This window comes from Bidens hawaiensis, unplaced genomic scaffold (genome assembly GCF_021521415.1).
Source record: "Bidens hawaiensis isolate Kalapana, Puna unplaced genomic scaffold, B.hawaiensis_p1.1 tig00029707_1, whole genome shotgun sequence".
NCBI classification, from domain to species: Eukaryota; Viridiplantae; Streptophyta; class Magnoliopsida; order Asterales; family Asteraceae; genus Bidens; species Bidens hawaiensis.
In genome coordinates this window covers 23838-38251 of record NW_027494937.1, presented here as the reverse complement: position 1 = coordinate 38251, position 14414 = coordinate 23838, and positions in this window count along the sequence as shown.

The following is a 14414-nucleotide window of genomic DNA, read 5'->3' as shown; positions in this document are numbered from 1 at the left end:
TCAAGAATTAGGAGAATATAAGGGTTGGAAAGCAGATCTCAAGGTTATATTCTCGGCTTACCTAGTAACAGGATCGGAAACGAAAGCAACGGATGCTTGGGAGATGATTAGTGCAAGTTGCAGTTCTTAAGAGAGAAGTTTGAAGTGTGTTTTGGGTGATATTTTCGGTTACATATTTATAGGCAAACTCAAGGGAACACAATCCCTTGCTTTAGGGGATTGTAATCTCTTCATATCTAGGTGTAATGATGATAAAGTATGGAAATTATTATTATTTATTTAAGAGTGGAGTAGTGGATAAAAGATTTTGATTTGATTTGGACAGGACATGCAGGTCTGTGGTTGGTGGGAGTAGGGTGGCTGACAGTTGACTTTTCATGTTACAGTGTGCTTTTTCAGGTACTTTGTCAGTGCACAGTAAAAAGTGGAAAATCTCTGAAACACGCTACTGTTTCCCTTTGGGCGGGAGTAATCTCCTTACAACTGGAGAATAGACTAAGTGTTCTGCGCGTATTACTTTGTGCGCATAGCTTTCTGCGTGAAGGACATTTCTTTGCTGCGGGTAGGTGCGTGACCTTCTCGCAGTCAGGGACATTGAGTTTCATTTGTAGATTCTCCAGGTGGTCTTGGTATTTCAACATAGTGATCATTCATGTTGAAGTCAATTCCATCTTGGAGCTTCAGACAAACTAGTTCTCAATGTTCCCGCCATGCGGGAAGGTTAGTTCCCCTTCCGCACGCGCATAAACGATTTGGGATACACCCGCCTTAGCAACATGCGAGACGGTCAACTCAATAGACAACATTATGGATACATAAAACCAATACACTCGCGCATGGCGCATATAACATATGCCCACGCAGGTTCTTAACATGGTGCGCTCGCGCAGGGCGCATATAACAAATGCACGCGCTGATTAACATGGCGCGCTCGCGCAGGGCGCACATAACAAAATGCACGCGCTGATTAACATGGCGCTCTCGGGCAGGGCGCACATAACAAAATGCACGCGCTGATTCTAATATGGCGCGCTCGCGCAAGGCGCATATAACATAATTACCTAATATTTAGGTTGTTTTAAGGGATTGGGAACTTACCGGGTGTCACATTCTCCCCCTGTTAAGCGAATTTCGTCCCGAAATTTAGGAGACGTTGCTGACAGAAGCCATGTTCTGAAAGAGGTGTGGGTATTTCTGGCGCATTTGATCTTCTCTTTCCCAAGTGAATTCAGGCCCACGCCTTGAGTTCCATTGAACCTTTACTAACTTGATTCGACTTCTGCGCAACTTTTGTTCTTTCCAATCGGTTACGGCTATAGGCTCTTCTACGAAGTGCAGTTGTTTGTCGATGTGAATCTCTTCCAACGGTAAAATCAACGTTTCATCAGATAAACACTTTTTGAGGTTGGACACATGAAACGTATCATGAACTCCATTGAGTTCGGCGGGTAAACGGAGTTTATAAGCAACCGGACCGATCCTTTCCAGGATCTAAAATGGTCCAATGTAGCGCGGATTCAGCTTTCCTCGCTTGCCGAAACGGGGAACTCCTTTCCATGGAGAGACTTTCAAAAGTACTTTATCCCCTACTTGAAACTCCAACGGTTTCCTTCGCACATCTGCGTAGCTCTTCTGTCTATCGCGCGCTGTCTTAAGGCGATCCCTTATCTGAAAAATCTTGTCTGTTGTTTCTTGGATCAATTCTGGACCAGTCATTTGCTTGTCACCCACTTCAGCCCAGCACAGTGGGGATCTACACTTGCGCCCATACAAAGCTTCGAACGGCGCAGCCTTGATGCTTGTGTGATAACTGTTGTTGTAAGAAAATTCAACCAATGGGAGATGAGTATCCCAGCTACCACCGAAATCGATTGCGCACGCGCGCAGCATATCTTCCAATGTCTGGATTGTTCGCTCGCTTTGCCCATCCGTTTGGGGATGATATGCCGTACTCATGTCAAGACGAGTACCTAAAGCCCCTTGTAACGATCTCCAAAACCTTGATTTGAACCGACTATCTCTATCAGAAATGATGGACACTGGGACTCCATGTTTTGAAACTACTTCTCGAATATACAATCTGGCTAACTTTTCCATCTTATCGGTTTCCTTGATCGGCAGGAAGTGCGCTGACTTAGTTAGCCGATCTACAATAACCCAGATCGTGTCATAACCCCCAGGTGTCCTTGACAGTTTGGTGATGAAGTCCATAGAGATTTGTTCCCACTTCCACATGGGAATTTCTGGCTGCTGAAGTAACCCCGACGGCTTCTGATATTCAGCCTTTACTTTTGAACACGTCAGGCACTTACTGACATACGTCGCGATGGCGCCTTTAAGATTGGGCCACCAATACAGCGCTTTAACATCTTGGTACATCTTGTCTGCGCCAGGATGTACGGAATACCGCGTCTTGTGAGCCTCGTTTAATACTCGCTCGCGCAATCCTCCCTTGAGAGGGACCCATATGCGGTTAGCGAAATATAGATTGCCGTTCTTAAGTTCCAAACTCTTAATCATACCCCCAAGGGATTCGTTTTTAGCAAACTCTGGTTTCAAAGCTTCTTGCTGAGCGTCTCGGATGCTGGTAAAGAGATCTGCGCGAATGGTCAGCCTTAGAGCCTTGACTCGTAGCGTTTTTATTCGCTCCTTCCTGCTTAGCGCGTCTGCTACCACATTCGCCTTTCCAGGGTGATACTTTATTTCCCAATCATAATCGTTCAACAATTCAACCCATCTTCGTTGCCTCATGTTTAAATCCTTTTGATCAAATATATGTTGAAGGCTCTTGTGATCCGTAAAGATTATACACTTTGTACCATAGAGGTAATGGCGCCAAATCTTTAGCGCGAAGACAACCGCTCCAAGTTCCAGATCATGCGTTGTGTAGTTCTTTTCATTGGTCTTGAGTTGGCGCGAGGCATACGCTATGACTTTGTCTCGCTGCATAAGGACACATCCGAGTCCCTGATGTGAAGCGTCGCAGTAAACGACGATGTCATCCATCCCCTCGGGCAGAGACAAAATTGGCGCACTACATAACTTTTGTTTCAACATTTGAAACGCTGCTTCCTGATTTTCGCCCCAAACAAACTTCTTGTCTTTCTGAGTTAGCGCGGTCAGAGGTAGAGCTATCTTGGAGAAGTTCTCAATGAAGCGTCGATAGTAGCCAGCTAGTCCTAGGAATTGCCTCACCTCAGTTGGGGTTTTTGGCGCTTCCCAGTTTTCGATGGCCTTGACCTTGGAAGGATCAACGTGTATTCCCTTCTCGTTTACAACGTGACCGAGAAAATGAACTTCTCTAAGCCAAAACTCGCACTTGGAAAACTTCGCATACAACTTTTCTTTCCTCAACAATTCCAAAATCAATCTCAGGTGTTGCTGATGCTCGGCCTTGGTCCGAGAATAAATCAGAATATCATCTATAAATACAATCACAAACTTGTCCAAGTATGGTTTGCACACTCGGTTCATCAGATCCATGAATACAGCCGGTGCATTAGTTAGCCCGAAAGGCATCACTAAGAACTCATAATGGCCGTATCTAGTTCGGAAGGCTGTTTTCGGCACGTCTTCCTCATGGACCCTAAGTTGGTGGTATCCGGACCGTAGATCTATCTTCGAATAATAACTGGATCCTTGCAACTGGTCAAATAAATCGTCAATCCTCGGTAAGGGGTACCGATTTTTGACTGTCAGCTTATTCAGTTCCCTGTAGTCAATACACATTCTGAACGAACCATCCTTCTTCTTAACAAACAGTACTGGAGCTCCCCAAGGAGAAAAGCTTGGGCGTATGAAACCCTTATCCAATAGTTCCTGTAACTGATTGGATATCTCTTGCATCTCAGATGGAGCTAGTCGATAAGGCGCTCGAGCTACTGGCGCAGCTCCTGGGACCAAATCAATACGAAACTCGACTTGTCGCGGCGGCGGTAATCCAGGCAAATCTTCAGGAAAAACTTCTGGAAATTCGCGCACTACTGGTAAGTCTTCAATTCTTCGCTCATCTCCTTTCTTCTCTACTACATGCGCCAGGAAGGCGTAGCACCCTTTCCTTAGGCACTTGCGCGCCTTTAGGCACGAAATTAGTTTCGTCGCAACTCCCCTTCTTTCCCCTTGGATCACCAAGGTTTCTCCGTTTAACAGTGGGACCCGAACCTGCTTCTCATGGCAAATAACTTCCGCGTGGTTCTCGACTAACCAATCCATACCTATCACAATGTCAAAACTTCCCAAGTCTATTGGCAACAAGTTAATGTTGAACCCGTGACCTCCCATGACTATCACACATTGTTCAGTTCTTTCGTTCGCGCATAACTGCCTACCATTGGCTAGTTCTATAGTATAAGGTGTGTCTAGCCTACTGGTTGCTAGGCCTAGGGAGTCTTTAAACTCAGCGGATATAAAACTTAGGTCAGCGCCAGTATCAAATAAGACAGATGCAAAATGTCCGTTAAGCAAAAACGTACCGGTTACCACATTCGGCTCTTCTTTAGCTTCGCCTGCGCCGATCACAAAAGCTCTCCCGCGAGCTTGGTTTCCCTTTTGCGGGCAATCCCGACTAAAATGCCCTGGCTTCCCGCATGCGTAGCAGTTGTCGCTCGCTCCAGCTTCTCTGACACGGCAATTCATCGTCTTGTGCCCTGGTCTGCCACATTTGGCACATTCGATTCTTGCGCATTCACCCTCGTGGTGATACTTGCATTTGTTGCACCATGGGCGAGGCCCGCTGTATCCTTTCCTTGATGGCTCCGCGGCTTGGATCGCGTAAGCCCTTGCGCTCTCCCGCTTCTTGAACGGTGGCTGCTTGGAGTCGGACCCTCGGTGGTGAGAGTTCCACTTCCTCTTGGGATCAGAGGTTCGCTGCTCGATTCCGCGCGTAGTTAACATACCCGCACGGACCGTATCCCTTGTAAGGGTGATGGCCCGCGCTACCCCGCCTCATCAAAGGTTGGAGGCGCTGCGGCGTTGAGCGGAACCCTAACAACAGGAGGTAACCCAAAGATATACCTCTCGATCTTCTTTTCCTCCGTGTTTGCCATGTCTGGCACCAACTGGCAAAGCTCGTTGAACCGGTTGTTGTAGGCGTCGATATCCGTTCCGACCATGGTGTGGTTCCAGAATTCCTGTTGTAGGTTCTGAATTTCTGCGCGAGAGCAGAACTTTTTCATCATCATCTCTTTCAGCTCCTCCCAGGTCCTGTGGAGAGCAACTTCTCGCCCCAATGTTTTCGTTTGAAGCTTCCACCAAGACGAAGCTGCCTCTTGGAACATGCAGGTCGCGTAAAGGACCTTCTGGTTCTCACTACATCCGCTAATGGAGAGAACTGTCTCCATCTTGTCAATCCAATTGTAGAGCCCAATGGCCCCTTCGGTACCCTTGAATGGCCAAGGCTTACAGGCCATGAATGTCTTGTAGGAGCATCCTTTGTCCAAGGCTCCTGATTCGGGTTCTGGGGTCTCATTCTGACGACCCTGACTTGATTCGGCCTTGCTGGCCTCATGTGTTGCGATTGCTTGCGCGATTATTTCCGCGAGTTCCTCGGGTGTCATGGTAATTCCCTTGGCTTTAGTTGGAGGCATTCTCGCTTTAAAAGAGTGAAAACATATCAATCTTAGCGCATGTATTCTGAGCACATAATGTTATCATTATTTACTAGACACTGTGTGACCCGTGTTACTAAGTGTGTGTATAGTTTCTTTTGAAAATATTTCATGCGATTTCCCCCAACGGTTATAGTCTAGGTTAAAACTTCTTTTCCTAGTTCGCTATAACCAGTGCTCTGATACCAATCTGTCACACCCGGCCCTGAGCGGCGGAAACAGCCGGGCGCGCGCGAGTGGGGATTGATAATTAAGCACGGGCCATTGCAAACATTCAAAGTAAGATTTTCATTGCGCATGAAATGTTTAATACAAATACGTTACATTGTTTAAAAATTACATAAAAACAGCCAAGTATAAAACTGTTGAAGATTTCCACGCCATATCCCCTTGCGCGGCGGGAACAACCACGCGCATCGAAGGGATAGAACTAAAATCTTCCAAAAAGCTAGTTTTAGATGTTCAGCGTGAGGTGCTCTAAGTGTGACTCCATGCGCTACTTAGTTATCTCCTGAAAGACACGTAAAACATTTGGATCAGTATAAACTGAGTGAGTTCACAAGTTTTAGTAACTTTATAAATCGCATTGCATCATAGTATTGATAAAAATCATATTGAAACACATTCTGACTTCATGTCTAAACATATACTTGATAATCCGTATGAAAACATAGATCTGACACATATTTCTGATAAAAGTCGTTCAGCGGGCTACGCGCGATCATTACTGGAAGTGTGCTCGTCTATGCAAAGTGGCGCTGCCACTACGAGCGAAATAACTAACACCGTCCCGCGGTTTACGCGCGAACATTTCTGGAGATGTGCTCGTCCATGCAAAGTGGCGCTGCCACTACGAGCTAAATAATATAATGCCGTCCCGCGGTTTACGCGTGGACATTTCTGAAAAACCGTGCTCGTCTATGCAAAGAGGCGCTGCCCCTACGAGCTAATCAATAATTCCGTCCCGCGGGTTACGCGCGGACGTTGTGCCGGAAAACAAGGCGCTCGTCCATGCAAAGAGGCGCGACCCCTACGAGCGGGCTCAAACCCATAGTACTGCCCCATGACCTTACTAGGCACTCGTCCATGCAAAGAGGTGCGACCCCTACGAGTGGGTGGATCAAACCAGCAGTCCCTACCCTTAGAGTTCCAATGGTAAAGTGATCACTTACTCGAGTTCTAGCGCACATACATCGAAAACCTTAGATAACCGTTCGCATTGCTCATCATGAAATATAATTTAAACACATAATCGCTTGCATAGCTTGTAAGTATACCATGATAAAACATTATTTAAGTACGTGTCCCTCGCCCCGAAAACAGTTTAAAAACAGTGAAAACAGCGAGAATAGGGGCTGTGAGACTCACATGTGGTTCTTGTTAAGGGATTAATCGAGATTCGGGTTTTCTTGGTGTTGGCCTCAGGATTGAAGGTCTAGAATACGACTAAATAACAAGAAGTATATATATTAAGATCAAGAATTAGGAGAATATAAGGGTTGGAAAGCAGATCTCAAGGTTATATTCTCGGCTTACCTAGTAACAGGATCGGAAACGAAAGCAACGGATGCTTGGGAGATGATTAGTGCAAGTTGCAGTTCTTAAGAGAGAAGTTTGAAGTGTGTTTTGGGTGATATTTTCGGTTACATATTTATAGGCAAACTCAAGGGAACACAATCCCTTGCTTTAGGGGATTGTAATCTCTTCATATCTAGGTGTAATGAGGATAAAGTATGGAAATTATTATTATTTATTTAAGAGTGGAGTAGTGGATAAAAGATTTTGATTTGATTTGGACAGGACATGCAGGTCTGTGGTTGGTGGGAGTAGGGTGGCTGACAGTTGACTTTTCATGTTACAGTGTGCTTTTTCAGGTACTTTGTCAGTGCACAGTAAAAAGTGGAAAATCTCTGAAACACGCTACTGTTTCCCTTTGGGCGGGAGTAATCTCCTTACAACTGGAGAATAGACTAAGTGTTCTGCGCGTATTACTTTGTGCGCATAGCTTTCTGCGTGAAGGACATTTCTTTGCTGCGGGTAGGTGCGTGACCTTCTCGCAGTCAGGGACATTGAGTTTCATTTGTAGATTCTCCAGGTGGTCTTGGTATTTCAACATAGTGATCAGTCATGTTGAAGTCAATTCCATCTTGGAGCTTCAGACAAACTAGTTCTCAATGTTCCCGCCATGCGGGAAGGTTAGTTCCCCTTCCGCACGCGCATAAACGATTTGGGATACACCCGCCTTAGCAACATGCGAGACGGTCAACTCAATAGACAACATTATGGATACATAAAACCAATACACTCGCGCATGGCGCATATAACATATGCCCACGCAGGTTCTTAACATGGTGCGCTCGCGCAGGGCGCATATAACAAATGCACGCGCTGATTAACATGGCGCGCTCGCGCAGGGCGCACATAACAAAATGCACGCGCTGATTAACATGGCGCGCTCGCGCAGGGCGCACATAACATAATTACCTAATATTTATGTTGTTTTAAGGGATTGGGAACTTACCGGGTGTCACAATAAAATCATCAAAGTCTACCCGATAAAACATAAATAATTCATTTAAGTACATATAATCATCAAGCTTTGCTCGAATGAGTTAAAAATCCTAAACAAAACAACTAAGTTTGCTAGAAAGCTCAAAAACATCAAAGCTTGCTAGAAATAACATATTCAGACATATTCAAGTATTAAGCTTGCTCGAATGAATTAAACATCCTATCAAAGCATCTAAGTTTGCTAGAAAGTTCAAAAATTATCAAAGCTTTCTAGAAGTAACATATTCAAATATATTCAAGGATAAAATGAAGCTCTTTTTGTCTTAAACCATATTTCAAACAGTTTTATCATTAAAGTTAAATGTTTTGTGAAAACTTTTTCTTGAGAAACTGTTCATTTGAGCTTGCATTTTTAACACAAAGACATACTTTGACCCAAACAGTATGTAACATATTCAAAGACAATCATAATATGAATGACATGCAATAACACAAGCAAATTCAACATAATGTTCATTCAAGACTGATTATGCATACCCTATTCTGTCTAAGCACATCATCACAACAGATTATCCACATATTCAGAAGTATCAGATAAGTACACAGATTAATCAATTCAAATCACATTCAGACACACTTAACCTAATATCACACACATTCACTGAATTTAAACAACCTAAGCATCATAGACACCTAAGTCACACAAATGTTCATTTAAAGCACATATCAGTTAAACATGCACACATAATCACACATCAAGCACAACTCACTTAACAAGACCTTTCTAAAGATAGTCAGTTAGCACAGAAAGCACACATCATAAATCAAACCTCATCAGAGTTGATCACTCCTAAAGCTTTTAGGAGAAAGTGAAATTTAGTTTATCCAGTGGCTTGGTGAATAAGTCAGCCAAGTTCTCACTAGTATCAACTCTTTTCATTTCAATCAGTCCTTTCTCACTACAGTCTCTAATGAAATGATGTCTGATTTCATTGTGTTTGGTCTTGGAGTGTTGGAATGGGTTCTTAACTAAACAAAGCAGCAGTATTTTCTACAAAGATAGGAGTGTTCAAGTAATTCAAACCATAGTCCAGCAGTTGATTCTGAATCCAAAGGACTTGTGCACAGCAGGCAGATGCAGCAATGTACTCAGCTTCAGCAGTTGAGATTGACACAGTAGTTTGCTTCTTGCATTGCCATGACGCCAGCCTGTCTCCCAGAAATTGACATCCACCAGATGTAGACTTCCTACTCATGTTGAAACCATCATAGTCACTATCAGTGCAGGAAATTAGATCAAAGGCATTGTTCTTTGGGTACCGTATCTTTAGATCAGGTTTTCCTTTCAAGTATCTAAAAATCCTCTTGAAAGCAGTCATATGAGAGACTTTTGGACTTGATTGGAATGTTGCACAAACAAAAACAACAAACATAATGTCTGGCGTAGACATATTTGAATCAAGATTTATATCATTGAGATCAGGTACCTCAATGATTGAAATCGTTGTTGCATCATTCACTTCAGGTGATTCTACAGCAAACTGTTGTGAAGTTGAAGCAACATTATTTCCAAAGTTCAAATTTTGAAACAACTCTTCAAATTTTGGTTGTCTTTCATTTTGTTCTTGATCAAACAGTTCATCAGATTGTATTTCATTGTTGACAACTTGATCTTGTTCATTTTGATTGGCAGTTTACTGATTATCAATGACAGGACTTTCTTGAACACGAGGTTGTTCAATATTGTCATTTTGCTTATTTTTTGACTCATGATCAGAATCATTCTTATCAAAAGGAGTATTCAGCATTTTTGTCAGGAACTTTTGACCATAATTTGTCCAAGTCAACCTTCTTTTCTGACTTTTCTTCTTGGACACTTGTTCTATACAAATTTTCATCAAAGTCTTCAAGATAAATCTTGAAGGACTTGATTAACTTCTCAAGATCAAACAACCAGGATGCTCCATCAACTGTATTAAACTAGTTTTCATTGAATATTACATCAGAAGATTCAATCACACTCAAGTGATCTTTCGCATATACTCTATATGCTTTTGAGTGTGTGGAGTATCCAACAAAGAAACAGTCTAAAGATTTTGATTGAAACTTGTTCAAATAGTCTTTGGTATTTAACAATGAGCACTTTCATCCAAAAGGTTTAAGACACTTGATGTAGGGTGTTCTTTTAAACAAAATCTCATAAGGAGTCTTGTCATGACATTTGTTGAGAAGTACCATGTTCTGAACATAGCAAGCAGTATTGATAGCCTTTGACCAAAAGGTGACAGGCAGATAAGCATCAGCTAACATGGTTCTTGCAGCTTCAATGAGTGTTCTATTTCTTCTTTCTGCAACCACATTATGTTCAGGAGTTCTAGGTGCACTGAATTGTTGGAGAATTCCATTTGTAAGACGGAATTCAGTCATCACACCATTTTTGAACTCAGTACCATTGTCACTTCTCATGACCTTCACCCTCACATCCAGTTGGTTCTCAATCCTTGTAACACAACTCTTGATCAATTCAGCAGCTTCATCCTTGGTATTCAGAAAATAAACCCAATTATATCTTGAAAAGTCATCAATAATCACTTAGCAATATCTTTTCTTCCCTATAATAGGAACACTCACAGGACCAAAAAGATCCATATGAAGCATTTCCAGTACATGTTCAATTGACTTTACAAGTTTTGCTTTGTGATATGACTTGTGTTGCTTACCTTTCTGACATGAAATGCATTTGTCATCAAGCTTGAACTCCCATGTAGGTAAACCAATTACATGTTCACCTTTAACAAGTTTGTTCATGTTCTTTAAATTAACATGACAAAGCTTTTTGTGCCACAATTTGGTTTCATTTTCAGTGGCCTTCGACACAAAACAAGTTCCACTCCTAGAGATAGCATCTTTCATTTTCAATTCATACAAGATTTCATTTCTAGGAGCCATCATCATAATCATATATGGTGGAATCACAAATTCAAGTTTGAGGATGAAACAGTGTGAATCATCAAAACCAACCATATAACCTTTATCACACATTTGTGAGATGCTCAAAAGGTTATATTGCAATCCTTCCACATAAAATACATTGTCAAATGACACATTGGCATTGGTTAGAATGTCTTTCCCTATAATCTTCCATCCATTCTCATCACTGCCAAATGCAAAAGGTCCTTCAAACTTTTCTTCATAATTCACAGGTGACCTTTTGTCACATGTCATATGCCTGGAACATCCACTGTCTATATACCATACATCAGTAATTGGTGTGGACTGTTCCTGCACAAATCAAGGAAAGGTGATTAGTTAAGTGATGCAGTACAAGCTAGATCAGCTTTCAAATCATCAGTGACATGAACAAATGTTTCATTGGGTTTGGGGTCTTCATAAACAACTTCACATGATTCGAAGGAATCATCTGTGTCATAACCAGTTTCACATGACTTTCCAACATATGGAATTATGCTTGTGCATTCCTCAATGACATACTATCTCTTCACATTTGTCACAAGTGTCTCATTTCTTGGTTTCCACAGAAATCCATGTGGATCAAACTCATTTTTTGACAAGAATTTCTCATCTCCATTCAGTGACCTTGATTTCTTTCTCTTGAAAACTTCTCTTTTAACCTTCTCTTCACTTTCTTTTAACTTTCCATGGTCAACAGATTTCACTATTTTAACAGCCTTGTCAGATTTAGTTATGATAGGTTGTTTCACCATTTGAGTCACTTTCTTCTTTTCTTGTTTATTCAAAGTCTTACCTATCTCTTTCTTTTGAGTAATCTTGCTCATGATTGAAATTCCATGTGTGCCATAGGTTTCTGGTTCATCAACTATTTTTGTTCCTTTGTTCAGATAATCATTGTACATTTTCTTATAAAAACCAAAATCTTGGCCATACTTAACTATGTCAGGAACATGAAAAGGTTCAGGAATGAAATTCTCCTGGCAGGAATGAGTATGATAACCATAAACATCACTGATTTTACACCATACTTGACCTTTGAATTTTTCACTTGAATTTCCAAACTTATATCTTTCACTTGGTCTTGGTGGATCAACACCAATGGTTTTCTGATGAGCAATTAAACCATTGAAGTTTATGTTGAATGGCACAAATTGTTCAATTTTGATCTCTTCTGTTGATACATTGCTTTTCACAAACTTGATCTCCTCCAATCTGATAGGAGTGTCATGTTTCCCATCTCTGTGTCTTGACTGTCTTCTGAGATAATCTTCCATACTTTCCACTTTCCCAATATCAAATAATTCCTGGTTTGAGAAAACAGTGCAAATGGGAATGAAATGATCATCACTCCTCTTAGTTTCTTCTGTTTTCTTGACACTTTCTCTTCTTTGGGGGACTTTGTGAGCTGTTCTTTCATTGTTTTTCTTTGAATTTGAACCACCACGAATATAAAAATATTGGTGTTCTCTTCTCATTTGATCATGATGCTTTCTCATTTTGGGAGTTATCTTTGGTAACAAAGGAATCTTGCTCTTTTGCTCCTTTTTTCCCATTCTTTTCTTTCTTAAGGCTTTCATTGCTTGGGCTTTTATCACTTGAATCACTCAAGTCATCTCTATTCAAGTAATCTTCATCAAAGTCATCTTCAGAAACTTGCACACCAACAGAAATATCAGCACATTTCTCATCTTTCGCTTCCTCTTCATCACAAACTCTCCCTTTTCATCAACTTCAACCAACTTGTAGTTTTTTATAACCCTTCTTTTTCCTAAACACCTCTTTAAACTGATCAAGGAATGCATTTCTCTTTTCCTTATCAACCTTCAATGAGTAATTGTCGTTAAAAGGTGGAGGAACAACTTTGTATCTATCTTCCTCCTTGATCTTGTTTAATTTCCCACATATATTCCCAACTGAAACTAATTTTCTCAAGAAATTATTTTCAACTTGAAGGTTAGTGTTCTTCAACTTTTCATTAAGAAACATCTTCTTCAATCCTTCAATTTCAGTGACATATCTGGAATGAACCATGTAACTATCCATACAATCCTATTCCAAACTTTTAATTCTTTCCTCATAAGTCAAGTCACTTGCCTCATAGACATTGATCATACTTTGATTTTTAAAACACTCACTTTGTAACTTTCCCACTATTATTCTTAATGATTCATTCATTTCAAGTAATTCAAGTTTTGAGGGATTTAAATGTACTTGAGATGAAGAGGCTTTGGCTTCATTTTCTATCTTGGCCATGAATTCTACATTTGCCTTTTCATTGTCATTGGCATGGTTACTCCAATCAAAATCACCTCCTTGTTGTTGTGCAGCTAATGCAACATTCCCTTGGTTTCTTGGTTGGTTGACATTGTTTCTGTTGGGATTTGCAGGAGTTTGTGGAGGGTTCTGATTGTTTCTTTGAAAGTTCTGATGTTGGGGAACTACTTGCTGATGATTCTGTGGTTATTGGTTGTTGTAAATGTTATTGAGGTTCCTCTGCTAGCCTTGATTCTGATTCTGGTACTGATACTGATTTCTTGGATTGTTGTTCTGGAATTGTCTAGGCTGACTGCATTCCCTAGCAAAGTGTCCTGGCTGTTGACAATTGTAACAAATTGCTTTTGATTTGTCAAATCCTATTCTGTTATTTGGACCAGAAACAAAGGACCTTCCAGTTCTATTGAACAATCTCTTGCTTCTCAAAGCTAGCATAGCAGCTTGCCATTTTAGATCCATATCTTCTAAGTCATCAGCATCAATTTGTTCAAGGTCCTCTTGAACCATACTAGCATGAATCAGATTCTTAGCCACAAAGGCATTGTAGGAATCATTAAACATTGAAAATAGAACTTGATATTCATTTCCTTGATTAACATTGCCACCACCATAAGGAGCATGTCCAATGACCATAGAGGATGTATCATTGTCATCAATCATTTGGACATTAAATCTGGATTGTCCACTTTGACTGTGTGCATTGCCAGCAACAAACCCCCTTGGTGTGTCACCACTATATTAACTTGGATCTTCTATGATAGGAATCAATTGTTGATTTTTTGTGGACAGATTTCCCATGGGTGCTATAGGAGCATTTGTCACTTGAAAACTTGGTTTGTCTTCTTTGATCATATTGTTCTCTATCATCTCATGCTCAGCTGCTTGTAAAAAGCATATGACATCATCTAACCTCAATTGAGGGAAATGTTCCTTCTCTTTAATGAATTTACTAGCAATGTACCATTCATCCGAAAGAGATGACAATAACTTCTTGGTCAAATCAAAATCAGTGATTGCTAGATCAGTTGTTCTGATTTCATTCACAATTGC